This window comes from Pezoporus flaviventris, unplaced genomic scaffold (assembly GCF_033815535.1).
Source record: "Pezoporus flaviventris isolate CSIRO_AGI_PZ_B2104156 unplaced genomic scaffold, CSIRO_AGI_Pfla_v1 ptg000045l, whole genome shotgun sequence".
In the NCBI taxonomy this organism is placed as follows: Eukaryota; Metazoa; Chordata; class Aves; order Psittaciformes; family Psittacidae; genus Pezoporus; species Pezoporus flaviventris.
Genome location: NW_026892593.1, coordinates 23,152,501 through 23,175,994, shown reverse-complemented (window position 1 = coordinate 23,175,994; position 23,494 = coordinate 23,152,501). Strand labels below are relative to the sequence as shown.

At 36.7% G+C, this 23,494-nt stretch overlaps 1 protein-coding gene across 9 annotated transcripts in view; it reads left to right on the top strand.

The window, feature by feature from the left end:
- FOXP2 (forkhead box P2) overlaps positions 1-23,494 on the top strand; it is a 418,353-nt gene that overhangs the window by 324,241 nt on the left and 70,618 nt on the right. For 2 of the 9 annotated variants that reach the window (XM_061467684.1, XM_061467683.1), the window contains exon 3: positions 8,298-8,368. The exons of the other annotated variants lie outside the window; for them this stretch is intronic. The gene's annotated coding sequence lies outside the window, so the exon portion shown is untranslated. The remainder of the gene's footprint in view (positions 1-8,297; positions 8,369-23,494) is intronic. 9 annotated transcript variants of the gene reach the window in all.

Genomic DNA, 23,494 nt, shown 5'->3' with positions numbered 1-23,494 from the left:
TATATATGCATATTCTTGTGAATTGTCTGTAGAGGCTTTTCATATATCACTTACTTGTATAGTGCTTTGTTCCGCTTTATACTCAATCTCCCAGTCCTTTCCTGTTACATAATTTTATGATTTTAGACTTTATTAGGAACAAAATATACCACGGCCTCTTCATTGTTCATATTTCGGGAGCACTATATTAGTTGCAGTCTCTGTATTACTGCATAGAAAACTATTTTTAAGACCTGAGTCTCTCCTTCTTGATTGGAGCAAGTACTTTGATACCTTTGCACCATTCCTGGTGAAAAGGTGATCATCCTTCATTTGTCTAAATGAGAAAGCTTTCACCTGAACTGTGCAACATAGGAAAGAGTGAGACTTCTGCTCATACTCCTTCCAATTCTGTCTCTGTAGCCTTGAGCTAGATGTTTGTGAAGAATATTTATTGTTTATCCTGTTGAACTGTACAGTCGCATCACAGACTCCGAATACTGTTTCTCTGCTCCTGTTTTTTTGGGTTCTGTTTTTTTTTTCTTTCTTCTGTATCCTGTCTTTTTGGGACTACATTAAACTACATAAACTGGATTCCTACTCCACAGAATAGTAAGAATTCTTTAGATCCTGTCTAAATAATGTGTAGATCTCATCAGACTAATTGCAGACAGGCTAGGTCAGGATCCTGAAAGATGAGTGTCACCATTTCCTGAATGCAGTCCATAGCAACCCTGTAATGGTCCGGTCAGGAGGAGCGTGAAGTATAAAAGATATTACTCCAGTCTTTAAATCCCTTGGCACTGTCGTGTTCTTTAAGAAAGACACAGCATTGCTTTCTGATTGCCATGAATAACCTATGTTTTTCAGTGCAGTACAGTCTTTGTCATAAGACTTTGTGATTAACTCTTACTTCTGTTTCTCCAACCACCTCCTTTCCTTGAACTGCCTTTCGTTATAGATTTTCATACTTTTTAAATGAGACGCTTCCTTCTTTAAAGAAAAACCTTTTGCACCAGTCTCTTAAATCAGCTAAGCACTCTTGTCTTTGAGGACACGCTTTAAAGGACATGTCTTTGCACTCATGTAGATTTTCAGGCTAGAAGTTGTAACTGGTCAAGAGTAGAGTTTGTTGAGAAATCTCTGCATGAGAAACTCACAAACGGCCAATGGAATGAGGAATTTAGCAGAAGATGCAAAAAAAGACACTTGCAAACACACAAAGACAGGATGTCTGGAAATTCAGTGCAAAATACTGATTATTCCCGATATGATAGAATTCGCGGTTTCCATTTCACTTAGTAGTTACAATTCAGGAAAAGTTCTGTTCCACTTACTCAGGGACACTTCGTTCCTAAGTATGCATGCAAAGAGCTTTCATACCATTCCATGCATCGAAACTACACCAGACTACAAGCTGAGACTGTGATTACTTTCTTTGCAGTGAATGATGCACATTTTCGGTTGGACATTTGTCACCCTGTGCATGGCAGTATGAAAACATGGAACTGCTGGTGACAATTCATTCTTAGAGTAGTGGGCATTTTTCTAATGCATGTATCTAGCAGAAACTTCCAAGTACATCAGGAGAAAAGCCTTTTTTAAAAATGTGAATAATTATTTTTTTTAAAGTGAATAATTAATTACAAAGAAAAGCAGGATAAAATAGAAAAGCAAAAATAAAAGCAAGCCAAGATTTTATTTTTGAAAGAAGATGAACTCATTGTCAGATTTCAGCTGGTTTTAAAGCCTGTTATGTTGAATAGTTACACATATGAGAATAATTCCGGTTAATGTATGTAGTCCTTTAGGACTGAAAATATTCTTCAATTTGTCCATTTGACTAAATTTCTCTATGAACCAGCAGATTGTTGGCTCCCTTGTTTCTGTTGAATCGGTCTGCCCCAGAGATAGGTATCTGCTCAGCAAAGAAAGATGCAGTGCCAGCTATGGAAATGTATATAAAAAACCACTGTATGTCCCTCAGGAATGATTTCCTGCATTTATAATTGCACAACAGCTGTAGATGCTGGTAAGACCACTTACTTTATTAAACAGTGTCTGCAATCTGTGTTGTTTTTTAAAGTATTTGCCATGTAAGCCTTGGAAGGAAAAAGCAACATATGAAAAAGAGAAACTGCTTAATTGCTAATTTAATTTTAATTGATGATATTCATCTCTTTCCATTATCATTTTCCAACCTCACTTTACTTTAGAATGTTTTGATCATTTTGTTTTATGTTGTGGTTTTGCTGTCTCTTGTGTTTGGGGTTTTCTTACCTCTAGTAGATTGATTTGAAACTTGCACAGGTTTACAAGCAGGGTTAAAGAGTACCAGCAGCATCAGAAGAAAGCAGGGAGTGAGGCCATAGCTGGAAGGATGGGAGAGTGTCCTGCCCAGCATTTTTCACACTTTGGAGCAGTATCCTCTTGACCTTCAATTTAACTTTGAGACAGTTACTCTAATCCAAGAACTGATTGCTCAGTCATTGTACTCGAGTGGTCACATCTTCAGGAAACAGGAGACTCATACAAGAAGGAATAGCTTAGGGTTGACTTCAGAGCTTCTTGTTCATTGCTAATTCCTTTATGTTTGGAAAAGCTGAAGAAACAATTTGTGGAGGTCCTTGCATGTGAGGCCTTTTTACTAAAAAAAAAGTGATTAGCCACAAATTCTCTGAATACCTTCTTGGGCGGTAAAGTTCAGAGGCACTTAAAGCACCATTTATTCCAGGTATGGCACGCAGATAGCAGGAGCACCTCATGGCTGAACATGTCGTTTTCTCAGATTGCAAGACTGCTGTGACTATCTTTCCATCAGAAACCTTATTTTAGTGCTTCTACTGAAGTTTTTAGTATATATAATATATAGAAATATATAATGTGCAACTGAAGTGTTTCATGATTCCACAGATGAGAAGAAGGTTCCTTAGGCAAGTTCCACAGATGTGTGTGGTGACCTGCCCTTCCTTGTAAAATGGGTATAGGATAAGATTTGTAAAGCTGCAGCTAGTAATGCATGCACTGAGTCCTTTAACTGAAATGTTGCCGATCTTTACACGTGATGCCAGCTCGAAATTCAGGTTTCGAAGTACATTGTTTATGTCCAGAGGAGCGTAACAGTAGGTGATACTGAGCAGGATCCTAATGTCCTATGGTTTTGAGTGCCCACACCAGGTGCTTTATGAATGGTGGCCAGGGTGAGGTGATAAGACAGGATAAAAACTTCACATCTTCCATTTCATGTTCTCTCAACAGTGTGAGGCTCTCAGGAACCCTTTGGATTCAAAACCTTGAAATAGACTTTTCATCTATGATTTTACAAGTTCTGGGTTGGTTTTTTTTTGTTTGTTTGTTTTGTTTGTTTCTGTTTTGGGGGGTTTTATTTAATTGTAAAGTTTAGAGGTTTTTTTCCCTTGATTGTCAAAATGGGCACTTTCTTGAATGTATTTAGGTCCTGTTTCCAGGCATTCAATCTTGTTAAACTTGAGAGAAAAATAAGAGAGAAGAATGTCAACATTCCTATCACAGGATCAGACTTCTCAGATCCAGCTAACGCTCTTAGACTGTACTTCAGAAGCTGGAAATCAGCTTCTTTAGCAGCTGAAACCTGGCAGATTTAAACGAGATTTATAACATTATTTAGTTACAGAGTAATTAAAGTTCTGCATCGGAATTTTGAGTGATTTCATGTACCAGCAAATCTCTGCACAAAAACTTGCAGGACATGACTGTGGTATCTCCCTGTAGTTGCCATTCCTCTCTCTTTCACTCAGCCTGTTCTCCTTTTTTTCCTATACAATTACCTGATGATTTTGGAAGTAATAACATGTCTTTACTTTCAGGATCTTGCCTTCAGTTTAGTCTGACTCTTACAGATAGAACGTATAGAAATTTCTCTTTCAAGCAGACAAATTTTGTGTCTGTAATCAGCTGGGAAATATCCTGGTGACAGCTCTTTGTTTATATTCCATACATATGCCAAAAGCCATAAATACCTTTTCTCTGATCAGTGTTTTGCTGTACAGTACTGAATTATAAAAAATATACAAGATACAAGGCTTATAGGTATCAGTGCCTGTAAACTGGACTGCCAGTGATCAAGCAAACAGAATTTGAAAGGTAAGGTTGTTTCTTCCCTACTCTGTTGAAGTTGTTTTTCCTGACATGTAGACAAGAATTCTAATACAGGGTTTCAACAGTTTACTTCCTGAAAAAATTTGTCTGTAAAAGTAATGTCATATTTGTTCACTGCATCCATAAGAAAAAAATTGAAGGTGTTGTTTAAGCTAACCAGTGTTGCCTAGGTAATGGACAACTGTCTGTAATTTTATACTGAGAATCTTCTGAAGACCCAAGTTTGTTGCTGCCTTGGAAGCTTAGCAAGAGGAGTTTATCTCCGACATTTCTTATTAGAACTTAAATGAAAATATCACCTAACTTGGTTTGTTCTGAGTAAAAGGCACAGGAAAAAAGCCTTCATACAAGGATTAATTTTAGTACCATTTACTTCTCTGTGCACACTTTATGTTTAGGTGCCATTTATAAATATCTTATTATAATTTGTTAAATTTTATGACGATTTATACCATGCCTGATGACTGTAATTCATGCATTAAACATGCACACGTATTTTAACAATATTTGCATCTTATAATATGCTTTGTAACAACTTGTCATAGACTCATCGGTTAAACATTTATTTTACAAATGCATTTTGTAATATGCTGTGGTAATAAACTATGAAAAAAGGTGTCCCACCTTGTAATATTTTCAGATGGATGAATAATGCATAACGATTTCTACCTTCATTTAAAACGTGACCTCTCTTCTGATGAAATCTGATACATTGTCTGGATTTATGGTGATCACAGAGTTGCATGAGGTGCTGTCAATCTGCTTTCTGATTAATTCTTGTAGTTGATAAATTTGAATTAATCTGTAAATATTTACAAAATAATGTGGTTTATTTTTTTCCATTATTTTCTTTTTATCCACCTGATTCATTCAAACCAAATGTACCAACCCCATTATGCTGTGAGCTAATTTTCATTCAAATCATTTCTGGGAAATTCAATTCAGTTCTGAAATTGATTATCAAAATGGTGATTGTTCCCTTGCTGGCTGCCTGAGTTTGTCATATGTATCTCCAAAGAGGCCTTTGTTACTGTCACATCCAATCTTATGAGCCGTGTAAAGTTGAAGGGTATGTAATACCAGAAAAGTTTATACTGAGCTAGTACGCAATAAAAACATACTTTTACCGTTTATAATTTTTAATTGTAACTAATTTCATTAATTTAATTTCATTTTATAGAATTTTTAAAATTCTGAAACTTAAAATTTTGCTTAGCTTTTGCCACAGAAGTCAACTCATTGACTGTCTGACTTCCTGAAGCATCATGCTGATTTGTTCAATAGTTTTTTAATTTGAATGTTAGTATCTAAGATTCTCTGGCTGGTTTCTCTGTGTGCATGCACACATGTGTAGATTGTAACATTTTCATTCATTTTATTCCACAAGAGTTTTTCTTCAAAATTGAATGGAGAGAAGGGGATTTGAGGGTTGGTTGGCTGATTGCTTTAGGTAAGATACAGAGTATTGTAGGGATCTCCATTCATCTACTCATAGAATGAAATGATGGAGGATTTCAGCAGTGTTCATTTGCTACCTTTGCACACCTGAATGAAAATTAAAGGAGATGACAGCTTTACTTTTGCTGTTTCCCTGGAATACGTGTTAGGGCATTGCATCTGTCTGATGCAGCCTGAATGTCTGAAGTCAGAATACAGAGTAATCCGGTTTTACATCTGTTTAACATAAATACAAATAACTACTTCAGGTGCATACTAAGGGGAAGTCAACTTTAGATAATTGGTCTCTTGCAAGAGGACTTTATTTCACCAGACAATAGATGGTTACCCTTTGTCTCTGACATTCCCCTTTATAGTGCAGGCTTAAGAGCCTTTTGTCGCCGTTCACAGTCAAGGCACTTTAGTCAAGGCATTGTTGTCAACACCTTGTCAATACACTTTTAAGAGACAGTGCATCCAATCTGATTTAGACAGCTAATTAAGATTTAATGAATTGTGCCACAGAAATACTTCTTTTTCTTCTTTGATTATACGGGTAACCTCAGATGACTAGCTCAGATATAGGTGTCTACAGTGTAAAATTTTGCATTTGGTAGAGCAATATCCCCCATTCCCACTTCTGTTTTTCTTTCTTTCCTTTTTTTTTTTTTAAATTCTATATAAATTATTGATTATTAAATTATCTGGCATATTGTTGACAGGGCTTTACGTGCACTGAGTGTATTAGACTACATCCTACGTAGTCAAATGCACTCTGTTTAGATTGCTTAAATTCTGTTATGGAAGTCTCGCTGCTCATGGAAGGAATAATTAAGTCCATTTCTGTTTGCTATTTTTTGGTTAGTGTTTCTCATTAGGTGAAGGCAAGCAACTAGTTCCTATTGGGGTATGGTGTTCTAGTGATGTAGCATCTATCCTACAGCATTAAGACTAGGGAATACTCATTCTCTGTCAGTTTACAAGCATTCATGAAGCTTCAAACTGGTCATCTAAATATCAGAGTGGGTTTTGTAAAGGTAAATTATTTAGCCTTCTATCACAAACACTTTAACCGTCACTTTTCCCATTCTTTTAAGATGCTCTCATAATTTGAACAGCATTTGCTGTCTTTTTCAATTATAAATCTAAAATACAACAGGCATTTTTTGTAGGAAATAGAAAAGCTGTTTTCTCCCCAGTGGTCATTTTTGTTAGGATCACGTTGTCTTCTGTAATTATCTTTTAAATTATGAGTTTGACTGCCTTGTTTCAAAGGAGTATAGTAACTTCTAGAGCTAATTTTATAAAAATGCTTCTAATGTAAAACAGTTTCACTGGATTTTTTTAGTTGTAACGGTGCACAGTATTTCTTTGAATGCATCAAAATAATGCAGTATCCTGCTAGTTTCTTAGTTCTCATCTGTTATATTCTCATGTGTTGTAAGTCACATTGTGGTTGCACAAGAAATGCAGGAGACATTGTGTGATGGGGTTTGTTGGGGATTTTTTGAGTTTGCTCATAAAGCACAGAGATTCCACCTTTCACTGTATTTCTTGCAACTTGTCATTCTTTCACATATATCAAATATATATGATATATGTGCATTTGTTGTTACTTGGCCAGCTTTAGGATTTCTGTAGTTCGGATTTATTGCATTCCTTGTGTTGGAGTTGTTTTTCTTTATTTCAGATACAAAAAGGCCTGTAAGGCACATTCTAGAAATTTGTTTTTGCACATTGCATATGTCTGTTTAGACATGCACATACACAAGTGTATACGTACATAGGTGGGTATCATATGCAATCCTAGTACAGGTAATAAGCTGCAGGGTTGTTCATCACGCACTTTTCTCAACCGAACGTTACTAGTCTCTTTGCTTCTGTCATTCCAAATCTCTGCTGTTAACACTAACAGTGATTTCCCAAGGTATTATTTTCTGTTGTCTCCTTTTTTTTTTTATTTTTCCATGTCAGATTTTTTTCCCAAAAGCACAGTGACTCATGGGCCAGAAGAGAGAATGTTTGATCCAAAATTAGTGACAGATTTAGTATCTTGCCACTTACTGAAGCCAACAGTAGGGTCGTTGTATCCCATGTTAAGAGGAGATTGTAGCTACCTAGTAGATCACACATTTGTTTTAAGCCCTGGGAGGTTAAGATGCAATAGATTTTCAAACTACAGTATTCATGTGCATACAAACATAATTTTAAAGTCATTTTGATACTTCTAAGATGTAAAAGGTTTCAGACTTGCTCAGAGGTACATAATTAAAGAATTACCTTTATAGAAAGGGAAAAAAAAAGCTTTGTGATGCTTTTTAATACATTTTTGAAGATTTTAAAGCTAGTTTTTCTTTTATATAATTCACAATTCCTACATACATGATGATGTGATGTTGTATAAAGGTTTTATTCTGGTTTTCTTTGGGAGAATCTGCATAAATCCCATATGGTTTCACCATTTGTGAAAAATGTGGCAACTCCAAACTCATGCCAATGAAAACATCATACTATCATATCATGTACTGTATATAACGTACATACACACTTACAATGAGATAGAGGATAATACTGAAGATCTCTTCCATCCGCGCTTGAAAAATGACCAAAAAGTAGAGGTCACTTTTCGTGCCTTGGGAAAAATAGATCAAGAAATGAAGACTTCAGTCAATACCTATAATCTTAAAATGTATTTTAATGTGCTGCAGCTTCAGTTACCCTCAGCTGAAGCTTCTCTATTTTAGCTTACAGGGTCTTGTGACCTCAGCCCATAGCAGACTTTCAACAGTAATAGCGACAGCCATCTTGGATAAATGTAAGTGAATTTTTTCCTCATTTCTACAGTTTCTTTCCCTCACATTCACTTTTTGAGTTTTGTTTTTCACTCAGGATGTGAACGGTATTCCTGACAACACTTCTGCTGTGTGCTAAGTAGCATGATTGACACAAAGTAGCAGTAAAGCAACTAAGTGGGACTTCTTGCCTTTTTAAATGTCACGGTATCAGACATATCCTGTGCTTTTGAAATAGCAGTACGATGGCCATGCAACCTTTATTTTACCTGCAGCTAGCCTGATGGTAGTTTTCGTTATAAGCTGTGATTAATCCGCAAAGAGAGAAACAGTACAAAAAGACTTTGGACGTATAATATTGTTTTAGCTAGCACTGAGGATGAAATCCAGGAGAATTCAGAAAATACTTTTTCTGAGAAAAAGTTTGCCTTCCTCAATCAGCTTTACCATTTCACTTCTGCTTCAGGTCAGATAACAGTACTCCATTCCCAAACTTCTCTGCATTCACTAACTGTTGTAGAAATCCGGGTCTGGGAAGGTGTAGACTTCACATGTGCTGCCTGTGTAACAACTTCCAGAAGTAGGAGACAAGGAATGAAGGGTGTCTTCTTACTATTGGTTTCTGAGGAATACCAAATGCAGCAGATGCTATTAAAGTCAATATTTTTTCACCAGTTGTCTTATTATTTTAAAGGTGGCTATTCTATGATCCTAATACAAACAGAAGAAAATAGAAATAGGGTTATTCATCCAGAAAATCCTATTCTGTATGCTGATAGCCTTAGAAGGCTGGCATTTAGCAGTAACGTACAAAAGATAACTAGACTTAGACCTTGTTCAGTATTTAGTCCTGAATTGGCCTTTGTCTGAATTCACCGTTTGTGAGCAATGCAGCATCCTCAGTCTGTTAAATCACCTTGCCACTCCTCCATCTTCTATCTGTTCATATACATAAATACATATGTAACATGCAGACATACCTAAAATTCCAAGTTCTTGTTTATATGTGCAGGCCATAGTTGCACTGTAGCCCTGTAACTACATTAGTACCTTTTTTAATGACCTCAGCCAGCTAAACACATGGATGTTCAAATGCAGCCTGTTCTCCACATGTGGTTTCATTGGATGTATCTCTCATGAGCTATATGAAATGAAAGGCAGCACATAAGCAGCAGTTAAGGCTAAACGTAGCAGAAGTGAAACTGCCTCAATCCGTCTTTCTTACAAACATGTCGTTCAAACATAAGTCGTAGTCTTGGTATTTTACCTGGAGACCTATAGTCAGTTTAAAAAATCATTAGAATTCTTCAGATCTTCTTGTAACTATATGGTTATACTAATATTTCCACAATGGATATGAGACCAAATCATATACAGCATCTGGAATCTGTGAGAGTAGAAGAACATGTGTTGAAACCAGTTTGGTATTGAGTCCTGTGTGTCTCGAACTTTGGTATGCCACGTAGGTGGGAGGTGGGCATTGTTATTAGCTACACACAGAAATAAAGTAGTAAAAGAAATTGCATGCCCAGAGTCTATTATTTTGAACTAAAACTGTATGAGTGAAAGAAAGGTGTAAGAAATGTTAGGTTGGCTACCAGTTACTAAGCAGGAATGTACTGAATCATGAAGAATGATAACCCTAAACTTTCTCTGAAGTAACAGGTTTAGTTGAAAACCCATGTAAACCCTGAGGACTAGTATCCTCAAGGCTAAAGTAATTTTATAATTTCCATAAATATTCATTTGATTTCCAAAAAAGAGAAGGTGTTCGTACTCTGTTGTTGCAAGGTTGAGTTAATGAAAGACCTTTGAAACCACTGTCAGTGGGAAGTATGTATAGATTTTGAGTGTGTGTGAGTATAAAATAAAAAAAAAAACAGTTTATGAGGAATTTCATGAGATCAGCACTATAATGATAGCAGCTTGAAAACCAGATGTATGTATATGCTTATCATATACCAGTGATTATGTTGGAGCCTTGTATGCCAACAGAAATTCATTGCCATGACAAGCTCAGTCCTGTATTTGTTATCTTTTGACACTGTAGTTTACATGACATCTCTGCCCTATTATGTGATGTGATCCTTACATACAAGAATGATCACCTGCTTTGATAACTGTCTCAATCCTGTAGCAACGTCAAGATTATTGAATTAATAGAATGATAATGTGATTCTATACATCTTGTTACAACAATATTCCCTTGATAATGGATAAAGTGTGGTTTATTTCCTGTTATTTTTATTTATGTAGCTCTTGTAGTTACCTTTGAACAGAGGAGACAGACAAAGATTAAGACGGTGTGTTTATACATAAATATGTCAAACTTCGAGGTTTTTTTTACTAGAACATGTAGCATGTTTAATATTTGGTGTGTATGTAAATAATATGGAAAATATGCATATATTAATACATATGTCAAAGTGCAATGTTGGGGCTTATATATATCATTATTTAACACTTCAGTATGTTACATAAGGATTTTAAAATACAGTAGAAAGGAATTAGTGAAAGTGTTATAAAAAGTGTGGTAGAGCATGCTCAGAGGTTGTACAGTGAGAAAAGCTTGCTATAAAATGGTTCAAGATATTCAAAAGCCAGATGCTCACAGAACCAGGCTGCTAATCCATTTGGCCAAAGAGATATAATTACATACTTTATATGTGATACAAGCAATTTCAGTTTCTTTTTAATGTTACGCTGTTGTGTTTCAAAAAGTCTAGCCTAGTGCAAAAGGCATTTGTGCGCCATAGTAAAAAGTATAAACTACCTCCAAGGATTTTATAGAGATATTGCAGTAGCAAAGGTACTGGTGGTGTTGCAGTCATAAATGTCTAGTCATGTTATTCTTATGGTTCTTCATAATTGTCTTTACATCCTCAATGTGTAAAAGGCAAAGAAATGTTAGACACTTACTAAAGAACTAAAGTCCATCCCCACATTGCTGCTAATGTAAATTTTATTCAGCCCAAAGACTCCTTCCTTTAAACATTCTATTCCCAATGAAGCATAGATGGTTGGAGTGAGTTGAGGGTTGTAAAATGTTTTTTTGAAGATCTGTGCACCCAGAGGTCTCAGTGGATTAATTTCCAAACCCCCCACATCGTGCCATCACCTATGAAATAATGAAAAGATTAAAAAGGTTGATTTATCAGTCCCTTTGCATCTTAAATTAGAAGATGCACTTTGGTTTTGTTCAAAATTCATTAATTGAAGAAGTTTTTTTCAGGATATCTTACATCTAGCAAAACTTGGAAGAATGTGTCTGTAGCCACCTTAATGAGTCTGCTGTTCATAATAATGGTGGGGTCATCACTGCTGACTAGGAACACAGAGACAGAGATGCATATCTTTTTAGGCAGCCTCTAAAGCTTTGCTCCTTCCCCAAGAAAAGGTAAATTGACAGTTTAAACCCCTCCAGCAGCTCTATAAACAAGAAGATGCCAACAGTATGTCCTCTTTTCTATTACCCTTGTCCCATCTGTGTTCTTCTTCCATGTGTAAATCTAATTTCCTTGTGTTTGTTACCACTGTTTGATATTTGTGTGGTGGTTATATTCTTTATAGGGAAAATAAAGATATCCATCAGTAACAACTTAGTAGTAATCCTTAACTGCTCTTTTTGAGTTGACCATTCTCCTTTTCTTCTCCTGAAATCTTTTTCCTAGTCCTTTTTATGACTGTAACTTGAGTCTGATTGCCGATAATTTAAAAAACTCTTCAAGTGAATTAAGCAGAGTTTTATTTACCAGTTTGGTAAAATGATATTTTTAGCCTCTGTAGGGTTTGCCACAGTAGGGAATCAGAACTATCCCACTGGAAAGAATCAAAAATGTTCTGAAAACTGTGAAATGTTTTAGCAGTAGCAATACAATTGATCCAGCATTGAATATTTCATTAGAGCTTCATTAAGCATTCAATTTACAACATTTTTAATTATTACTTTTCAATACTAAAGTGCTCTGAAATTTGCTACATTAACTTTGTATCAAAAAAGATTTTTAGGAAGCTGAAACATTCCTACATTTTCAAAACAACATTCTTAATACCAGTTTGTCAGAGGTGCATAATGTCAGGTTCATCTAAAAGCATGACTTTCACTTTGAAATTTCCCTCACTAATATTTTTATAAATACATACTGTAAAAAAAAAAAATTAAAGGAAAGCACAATATTTTTAACTCTTCAGAATTGCTTGTGAATCAGAGAAGTTCCTTTCCATGCTGCTGATTATTGGGGATTTTTTAATATTTCAGAACTGGATCTGTTTTCTACATCTTTAGGCAAGAAGGAAACATTGCCGTAGCATCTGCAAACCTTAGCTGTATTTTTAGTCTTGGTTTATCAAACCCTGTAGTTTCGAACTTTCCTACACTTCCAGGTGAAAAATAGTTTTTCAGTTATTAATCTTAATTTAAAGGTAAGTCCCAGGGTCTTCTTACAGATTTGAAGAGCTGCAAAAGCTCTAGTAAAACAGGTGGTACCTGATCTTTTGCTTAGGAGTGCTGTAACCACTGCATATACATGAGCTATAATACAGCCTTCAGTCAAAAGGATAATATTCTAGGTCATATAGTATTTAATTAATACTTCTGGACTTTGATAACCCCAGGTCTCACAACAACCTCCATTCCCTAGGTCAGTTCTAGGGACGTGTGTTGCTGCTGTCAAACCTGGGGGCAAAGCTGATGTTGCGTTCGGATCAGTACTGATTCCAGAGCTGGGTCAGGTATTTAGGTACAAGGGTGCATTTTCTTATGTTTTTGGGGTACAGTGAGGCATAAAAATGTTTTCACAGAGGCAATGAAGTTTTCACAGAATCACACAGAACTATTAGGGTTGGAAGGGACCTCTGGGGATCATCTAATTCATCCCCCAAGTTTTAATTAAATGTAGCAAGAATTCAACACAGTAGTGAAAAGTATATGTTTCTACCATTCCATTACAAAATACTGATTGTGACAGTAAATGGCATTATTTTTTTCATCGATTGTATCTTTGCAAAATATTTTCAGATTTTTGTTCTTGGAAGTACTTGTCTACAAATAATAACTGGCTTTAATTGATGAAAAGGAGGTTTGCGTTAAATGTCCGATAACTTTTAGAAAATAGGCAAAATAGGAGAGTGCTGGAATAGGCTGCTGGTAGTATTATGGAACACCTAGTGTTGTAGGACACCTTGTTTGAAGTCTGTAAATACATTTTGGACAAACATCTATCAGAAACAAAATGTTTTATTCATCTTTTGAAGCAAGGGATGGGGTAGCTCACTTGCCAAGGGTGGCTTCTTTCTGTTCAGTGATTTGCGTAATGATTTTTTAAGAAGAAATACTTTAATCTAGGTTATTTCTTTTAATGAAATGAGTTCAAATTGGATTGCTAATCGGTGGCTACAGCAGTTATGCCTGTGTGTGTATTTAGTGAACATTGGTTTGTGAGGTTTTTTTTTTTTAATGAGTAATCCAAATAGTATGACAAAGCTACATCTCCTACCCTTAGGTGGGGTAGGTACCCTGAATTCTATTAAGATACTCTCTGGGTATTTTCTAAAACTATATAAAAGGAGAGGCAATTAGAAGTTTGTACAGAAAATACTTTTTAACAGAAGTCTGTGGCTCAAAACTTGCAGAAGGTTGTGTGCTTTCAGATTTACACTATGATGTAAAGTAATACTGAATTTCCGTAGGATCAGAGCTTTGTGACTATTGATATTGTGTTGAGAGAGACAATCCAAATTCTTCTGAATCTATAATTTTCAGTGCTTGGAGAGCTTTGGAAAATATTGCTTTATTAAATGCTAGACACTGGACACGTTTATGAAAAGAAATTTTGAGCAACATATTTTTAAAAATAGGGACTTAAGCGCTTGTTACTTTAAAAACTAACAGAGAAGATGTTTCCATCCCCTTCTCCATCTCAAGTTGCTCTCTAAACTGTAGGGAGCAAGGGAGTCGGATTCCTCACCTGTGAGCCTGCGAGCAGGGAGAAGAGCCAGCAATTGGGCTGCTCCAGCAGCTGAGGAGCCATTGGCACTCAGTAGCTCAGTGTTGAGAGAAAAGGCCAAGTTCCTGGAGTCTGCATGTTTAACCAGCACCTCTGACAAGTGTGACTCTTGAATGCAGGTTGCCACAGTGCTTTGAGGCCCTGTCCAAGTCTCATTCACTGTTGGTTGGGAGGCATCCACTATCTGAAGGGGGCCTACAAGGATGTTGGAGAGAGACTCTTCATCAGGGACTCGTGATAGGAGTAGTGATAGGACAAGGGGTAATGAGTTCAAACTTAAAAGGGAGACGTTCTGGTTAGGTATTGGGAAGAAGTTCTTCACTGTGAGGGTAGTGAGGCACTGGAACAGGTTGCCGAAGAAGTGGTAAATGCTCCATCTCCGGCAGTGTTCAAGGCCAGGTTGGACAGAGCCCTGGGCGACACAGCCTAGAGTCAAGTGCCCCTGCCCATGGCAGGGGATTTGAAACTAACTGATCTTAAGATCCTTTCCAACCCAAACCATTCTATGATTCTTTGCTTATATGACATGACCCTGGCCATTGCAACCTTTGAATAAAATGCCTTAAGCCCCACTTCTGTGTCTTTTACAAGGAGTCAACATTTTTGGTTTAAGAACTGTCAAAATATTTTCTTTTTTTCTTATCTGCTTATCATAATTGCTTAATTTTAGCAATTTCTATGGGTGTTGTTTCATATGGTGCTTGGCTTGAAGCGTGCTGCTTCTGTTTCTGACTGAAAGGAATTACGAGTCCAAAATGGTTATTGTCTCTTGGTAGGCCTATTGAAAGCTCTTAATTTCCCTACAAACTTAAAGAACTTAAAACATATACATTCCCTTTGGTAGCCATGGGAGTGCTATATACATCTGTTTTTTTCTGACAAGCAGCCTCCAGTATCTAGTAAATCACATTTCTGATCGCCCTGTCAAAAGGTAAATGATACTTTTATTTTATAACTGTGTAGTGATATTTAGCAAAAATACATTATTCAGGAAATATCACCAATATTTTAAGATACTTTAATGAAGATATGTTCAAACTGTAATAAACTATTATCTGTGTACAAGACTGAAGAAAATAAGTTGGTAGGTGCTACACCTTTTTTTTTTTATTCCTCTTGAGAATGAGTTAGCTAAAATGAAGGTGCTCTGCCAGCTTTATTTAAAGACCCATGCTTAAAAATGACTAATTTTATAGCATGTATTTTCTGTTTATGTGTCTGTCAGTTTTAAACAGCCTTTTATATGCAAATGCATGATGGCAGTTCTATATTCTGTGTCATTTCTTCACTAGAGTTTTTCATGCTATTGGAATAATCCCTTAACAGATATTTATAGAGTTTTTACTGTTTTGACAAATCAGACATTGTTATTAAAATGATAAAAGAAAGTAATTTTAATACTTTTTATGTTGGAAGTTCTAAACTTTTTTAAATTATGTATGTTTCCTAGCTCTATTTTAGTAAACCTCTTACAGAAATTGGGTCTTTTTAGTTCCATTTTTTTGTGGTAAGAAAAGTCTGTTCTTGGAACTTGTTTCTAAACAGGTGTATCACTGAAGATCCATCTTTATTGCTCCTTCAGTTATTTCATTACATGCGCCTATACAAAGTTGTGTGTTTCATTTAACTTAATTCATGAATATTATACTCTCTACCAGTACTAAATTTGTCTCCCCTTAGAGACAGGTGGTTTTTCCATAATTATCAATATAAACAAGCTCAGGCTTATTGCCTGCAGTATTTGTAGTTTTGGAAAAACTGCTGCCTTACATTGAGTAATAGCAACATGATGAGCTGAGAAGCTTTCAGCTGTGTTGTCCATTGCAGTGCATGCCTAAGTGGCTGAAGAGTGCACTCTGTGCTTTCTAAAGAAAACTGTAAATTTGCATCATCTCTAGGTAACACTTTGTACTTTCATAGTAAGCCTGGGCATTAATTTAGACTAAAACCAGGGACTGTGAAAACAGAATTGAGTATTTCTATAGTCTTGAACAAAAAAAGTTATTGGCAGGTGACATAGAAAGACTGAAAGGACAGAGACACTCACCTGTGTCTAATGAAGGAGGTGACATTTCAGTAAATGTAAGGTACTTAAATATATACGGTGTGTTGGCAGTCTCCCAAGACTGCTGATGGGAGTGTGTTTGGGGAAAGGAACACTGTATTGAAGAAACCACTGCTTTGATCTGTACCATAAGAGCAGGAACAGGGACTGGCAACAAGCCTGGTGGGAGTCACCAAGCTAGAACAAATTTAAAGGATACCTGCTGCTGAAGCCATGGATAGTATTCAGATCTGTTCCTGAGATGTGGAACTATATTTACCCCTGATCGTTTGCAAGATTTCTGTATTCCTTTCAGGATATCTGTGTGTTAGTGGAATTACTGGTGTGAATGTTCTGTTGTTTGAGAGCAACATGTGGGTACGCAGGACATTTTTTCTGCCACTGTCATCCAGGAACACTGTGGGCTTTCAAATGAACTGTGCAAGTCGATTCCTCTTGCCTAGTCTAAGCCATTTGACTTTATATTCCTCATTAGAAAGAGTCTGTCTAACCTGTGTCTGTAGTAGAAAAGAGAGACACACATAGACAGTTCTGGTTTTACACGAACTGGATTAGTCCTTGGGTTTGCACATTGTCTTCTGTTGCCTATAGGAAGTACCCAGGGCAAGTAGACAAATCAATAAGGGGCTTAAAGTGATGTGGTACAAACTTGGCCTAAGAGTCACTGGTTTATGGTAAGATACTATGTAACTATTAATATTCTAATTGGGTCTTTGTCAGGCTCGGGGAGATAGTATCACATCATAGATTGCGTCATGATGCGATACTGTTATATATATTCATCTGAGGTGAGAGCTGGTATGGGACAAAGAGGGAGCTTGTGCTGTGACAGATTCCTCCCATGTTATAGTTTACATTTCCCATTGGAACTCATTATACTTCTTCAATTATTCTGATCTCCATAAATATTTTTCTCTATTAGATGACACAACATTTCCTTATTAAAGTTAACCAAATGATTGAGTTATTGTTCTGTTACTCACTTTCTATATTATTTATTTCTGAAAAGACTAAAAAGTACTCAAGCTAATAAGAGTATCACCTCTTGTAAAACTATCACGTGACGCTATATAGTGTAAGAATGGCAGTAGAAAACTCAGTGTGTACAGTGGAACAGATCTGGCTAAAATCCTCAAACACTGCATTTGTAATACAGTTGGGTGTTTATATGAACAAACAGCAAGTCAGGTAGCAAAACAGAATCATGCACATGGAAATGTCTACTGTGTATGAGCATGTGTCTATTTTATATAGAACAGGAAAATTTGAAATCCTCTCATTCATATGACACATCACAAACAAAGCAAGAGTTAGGTGCATGTACAATTGCAAACCCTATGCCAAGCAAGTGTTTTTGTAAACCCTACACTAAACGTTGTACCTTGGGTTATTTATTTTCCTTTTAAAAAATCCTGTACAGGCTTTTTAAGTAGGACTGTTCCTTACAAAAGAAGTATGAAGTCCATGTAGTAACTCTTAAGATCTATTAATGTGTTTTCCTCATGTCCAAGAAACCCCACTTTTCCATTATACACCCCAAACACACATACAGTCAAAGTGCTGGTAAGTTATTCTCAAGTCCACAACACTGTTTTTAAAAAAAATGTAACTGATGAAAAGCTCTTTCAAAATTGGTATAGAAAGTTCAGATTTATGTGAACAGGTACAGAGACGTTGCCTGGCCTGGCAAGTGTTTCATTGCTGTAGTTCTGGCCTCCCTTGGCGGTACTGGTCACTGCTTTCTTGAATTGTTTTAATCCGTGGCTGTTGCCAAAGCTGGATGGGGACACTGATGTTAATAGTCAGAAATGAGTCAGTGACTGCATTGCCTCCTTATTCTCTTCACAGCCAGCTTTTGCAAACTCACTGTCTCACAGTACACAAGATTCATTTTTTTGTACTGAAGAGCTAGAAAGCAGCTTGCTTCACCTTCTTCAGGTTCCAAAAAGCATGCAGATGGGCTGCAGACCTGCATTTCATGACCTCCTTTTATCACAAACAGATCAAAAATCCTAGAAGTGGATAGATAAGGGATTTGATTCAACCATCAGAGAGGATAGTTGGTGGATTGGACTAATCCCAACACTTCTCCTTGAAAGCCTAAGAAGTGTTCATGTCAGCTGCTCTGTGGCCAAACGGTAATCTTGTTAAATTTGACTGGGATCCATCCATTCTATCCAGAGATAGGAGCAACTATCACCAGTTCATACACATGGATTCCTGATGAATGTACGTAAAGCAATAGAGTAGTTGTCAGTGTTGGCAGGGTAAAGAGAGAACTTCCCTATTAAAGGCTAATTTGGATGAGATCAAAAAGTGCTTGTTTTATCTCTATCTCAATAATAACCCTAAGATATGATACTGATATGCTTCAGTACTCACCTCTGCAACTGTAGTGTGTGCCTTTGCTATGGCTGCCAAGCTTCAAAGGAGAGGAAGTGGAATTTGGAATGGAAATCTTTGTTATGTTATGCAGGTCCTGGGCAAGGTGTCAGTGATACCCAAATCATGGTTATCTGAGTCTCTTTACCTTTCTATCTGTAACTGTCCTTTACTGGGGTTCTCATGTCTTACGTGCAAGGGTTACAATGAAGAGTAGCTCTGTAACCTTCGTGCTGGCCACAGTTTATGCCTAGAGTATGTTTATGTGAGCTGAAGATAAAAAATTGTGGTCTGCCATTTGGACCATACAAAGTTATCTTTATTTTGCTTTTGCTGACATCTGCATGTTGTTGATTAAGGAACAGCAGCAACAACAAAAATAGAGTGAATCTCAAGACTAGGAAAAATGCATTTTTTAATACTCATTTTTAGTAAATATTTTCTTAATATGAAATTGATCCCATGATTAGCTCCAGAACATATAAACATGCTAACATGTAAATTTTAGGCATTATGTTACATTGTGGCCAGATTTCACATGGGCCTGAACAGCAGCTGATGAAAGCCCTGGCTCCTGTTACTGTCAATGATCGTTTTCCTAAGCATCATACAAGCAAAAATTGCACTATGTCTTTTCCATGTTATGGTTTAAACCCAGGACACATAACTTTAAGCCCAGGGAAATGGTAAGGTCTCTGCTTCCTCCAGGGGAAGCTGCATTCTGTACCGTGCAGCCCTGTAATATATCTAACACTTATAAAAAGGGCAGCTGCAACAGTAACATTGAGCCTGACTCTTTATTTATATCAGTTTCCACTGGGATTGTACTGTTGACTTCAGTGGCCTTTACTGCACTATGTTTACATGCATGTAAACAAGAGAAGAATTTGCCCAGAATGTATCACACTATATGCATGTAATCAGATTGTCAATATTGAACTTCTGTTCATCCAGCAAAGTAGAGGTCAGAAAGGTTGCCATGTCTGTCCTTTTTCTGAGGAGCGCGGGAGACTACGACACCAGAGTGGCACAGTGAACAACAAAACATCAGCCAACACAGATTTTAGTGTCTGGTGCTTATACATATATGCTTAAATGGGACTCTGGCTTGGAGTTGTCAGGCTTTGAAAAATCATGCTACATAAATACCATGCATGTTCAAATAACCACATTCTCCATAAATAAACCCTGATTCCGTCTCCATTTTTGGCACCAAGTAAAATGCTTCAGTTTTTTTCCTTGGCTAAATATTGAAAAGAGGAGCACATTCCAAGATTTCAAATATTCAAGACTTAGTTGGGCTGAATTACTTTCTGATTTAGTTGCTTCTTGTATTTATTATTTGAAAACTTTTCTTTGGGAAACTGGAGTTGCCTCCATTTTGAATCTACAAGAAGAATCATTTCACACTCTTCTGCTTTAAGCTCGAAAAAGGCAACAGAAGAGTGGTTCTGCTGAGCTAGGAAAGATATTTCTCTTGGCTAGGCTTTACTTCCCCTTAAAATAGAAACTCTTAGAGGGGATCAGTACAATTATCCAATTCTTGAAGACCTACGAATACAGATGAGAGCTTTCAGCCTGTTGCACATTTTACAGGATAATGAAAATAATGCAAATGCAGAAAATGTTAAGGGTGGTGGTAACTGAGTGTCTTGGGATGGGGCTTGATTTGGGCATGTGGGGAAGGAGTATTTCAGCTGCTTTGGATGCATTCTGTTGGAAATGTGGAGTATCAAATTAAATCACTTTAAAATACAATGTGCTATTGTTGAGTTTGGGTTTTTTTTTTTGAACCAATATAAAACTAAGTCGGCCAAGGTCAGCTGACTGCTGAAATTTTCTAAGGCTCTCTTCTGTGTATTGAGAATTGAAACACAGCAACAGTAAAATAATCCCATCATTTAGCACAGTTGACAAAATACTGATGTTCTCGAACAGTTATGTCAGATTAATAAAAGATTTAAATTAATGTCTCTTTACATATATACTGAGAAATGTCTGTAGGTAATCCAGTTCTAGTTGGAAAACTTACAGGGTAGCTCATATACTTCCACTTTAGTAATAATAATGGTGGCTGTGAATGGCTACATGGGTAGCTCTCTGCCTCTTCATTTCTGTGCGTTTCAGTTATGCGCTGATGTTTTGTTTCGCAGCAGAAAGGAAATTAAGTATTCTCATCACCAAATGTTGTTACATGCCTACATGAGGAGGTTCCTCGTGCGATTCATGGAGAGGAAGCTCTCACACAGAACAATTCAAAATTTAGAACAGAGCTCAATTTATTCTGTCTGAATTGCCATCTAAAGGAGCTTCTGTCTTTCTCTCTTAACTGTATAAATAGTATAAAGACACTCCTCCTAAGTTAAACTGTTAAAGTTGCAAGCTATGATTTGCATGGCTGCAGGCAGTATGCGTACTTGGTGACACTGTTTTGTAAGAGGGAAAAAGTGCAGATGGATCTGGTCTTGTGATAAGCAAATAGTACAATACTTCTGAAAAGCTAGTTTGTAAACTGTACAGTCCTCGAGGTTTCTGTAGGTCTCGTAGTACAATATAACTGTAATTTTTCACAAGGACTGTAGCTCATTAGAAGCTGAACTGAAACTTGGAAGGTTATTGGCCATAAAATAGTTTCAACCAGCAGTAATTCCTGTGTCATTGACCTGGGGCAAATGTGTAGTCCTGCGCTAGACCTTTATATGCCATTTTACTCACATTTCAAATCCATAAGGCTTTGCATGTTTGTTCTCAAAACACTTTCAAACTGGGAAATAAGTTTAAATTTCTGGTTTAATTCTTGTTCCTGTAGAATTTGAAGTGCATATGTCAGTGAAGAGCCTAAGTATATACATTGCTGTATACGTGAATCTCATATAACCTTTTATGTACTTTGTAAGGGCAGGGTTGTTGGAAGAGAAAAGGAGAGTCTTGAGCGCAACTAGCATGTTTTGACATAGGAAATACAACTTAGTGGGGGTATTAGTATTCTTTGATCTTTTTGCTCATCCAGTTTACTGGTTTCTGCGTTTCAAACTTCCAGCATTTACGTAACTGTTCACTACTGCTTTCCCCTGGAAAAGGTGGGATACCTTGCACAATTTAAGTTCTTTCCAAGGAATTTCACCGCCTCTGAGACTTGAAAGTGCAATTTGCTGTAAAGCGCTAGGTAAGAACACAGAATTTGAAATCCATTACTCTTCTCTGATGAGGTTTATCCTGAAGAACCTTTATGTACACTGACCATGGCTTGAAAAATGATATCACAAAATCAGAATGTTTTTTCATTCAGTTATAGTATTATATTCATTGTAGCAGGAAATGGTTTTGCATGACAGTACACATGTAAATGTCAATGCATATGTCATTTACAGTGTATCTGGGTGTTCTGTGAGATTCACAATGATCACACTGGAGAAAACTGTCTCTGTTGCACTAAATAAAATGTGCTTAGTAAAAATTGCTAGCAATTTTTTTCTGGACATATAATGACATGGTAAGAATACAAAACAAAACCACCAGAAACAACGATTTCTCAAGCAGTAATATCTACAGGACAAGTGATCTAAATTGCTGGAATGGTGAGAGTTCATCACTGCACTGCAAAAGAACTTGAAATATAACCTAAAGGCAAGTGAAATACTGATTCCAAGCTTTGAAATAACAGCAACAAATTTACCTACAGACGGAAGATACATGGAAGCAATAAACGAATTATACAAGTCTTACACGCACAATCTGATTATTCTGACCAAAGTGTTAATTGGATCCTAACTGCCAGATCTGATATCTGTAGTCTTGTAGTGGGAACCTTTCAAAGTGATGAACTGTAATTCACTGAGCTGCTTGAAGCACTTGTAATTTACTGCATGTCATGCTATGAAGAGCCTGACCTAATGGACTTTACATTACCTGTAACGCTGGAAACCTTTCAATGAAACTAGTTGGTAAAAAGTAATAGTGAAAGTCTATTCAGAAAGCAGGAACAAAACTACATTTTAAACACTGTTTTATATCCATATAAAAAGTTGGTCATTAAACAAAAGATGAGCAACTCAAGTCAAATATTTGAACTGGAATATTTCTCAGTGGTGAGGTGTCTGGTAAATTTTAAATTAAGTAGAAATGATTAATATGAAAAGAGAACCTGGGACAGTTCTAAATGGTGTGGAATATGTTGTGCTTCAGATGGTCATGCATGAAATTCCCTTTCCTGAATATAACATGTTATAAAATGTGGGTTGAGATAACCATCATTCCCTACTGAATCTTAAATCAATATTCAGAGGTACTGAAGGAACATACATCTATAAAAATATGTTGTAGCTACTGAATGCTAACTAGAGTCCAAATTTAGCTGCCCCATGCAGGGGGATGATATCTGGTGGAAAGTGAAGACTTTCTCTTCCTATGGGTGGTGTTGGAAGGCAGCCAAAGTAAGAGAGGTTCAGTCTGCAACTGCTGAAACAAAAGCAGTGCTGTGAAAGAGGTCAGGTTTGGACAAATTCTCAGTGTCGTCAGGTTGGGAAGTGCGGGAAGCAGCAGAAGGTTTTTAGACAGTTTGCGGTATGTCTGCCCCATCTTCACCCAACAATGCATTTAAATGGTTTTGACAAACCTACTGCTAGTTACCATGTTGCCCTGAAAGGAGTTGGGCACTGCCCCATGCACTGCTCGCCTTTGCCAATTCACTTCCCCAG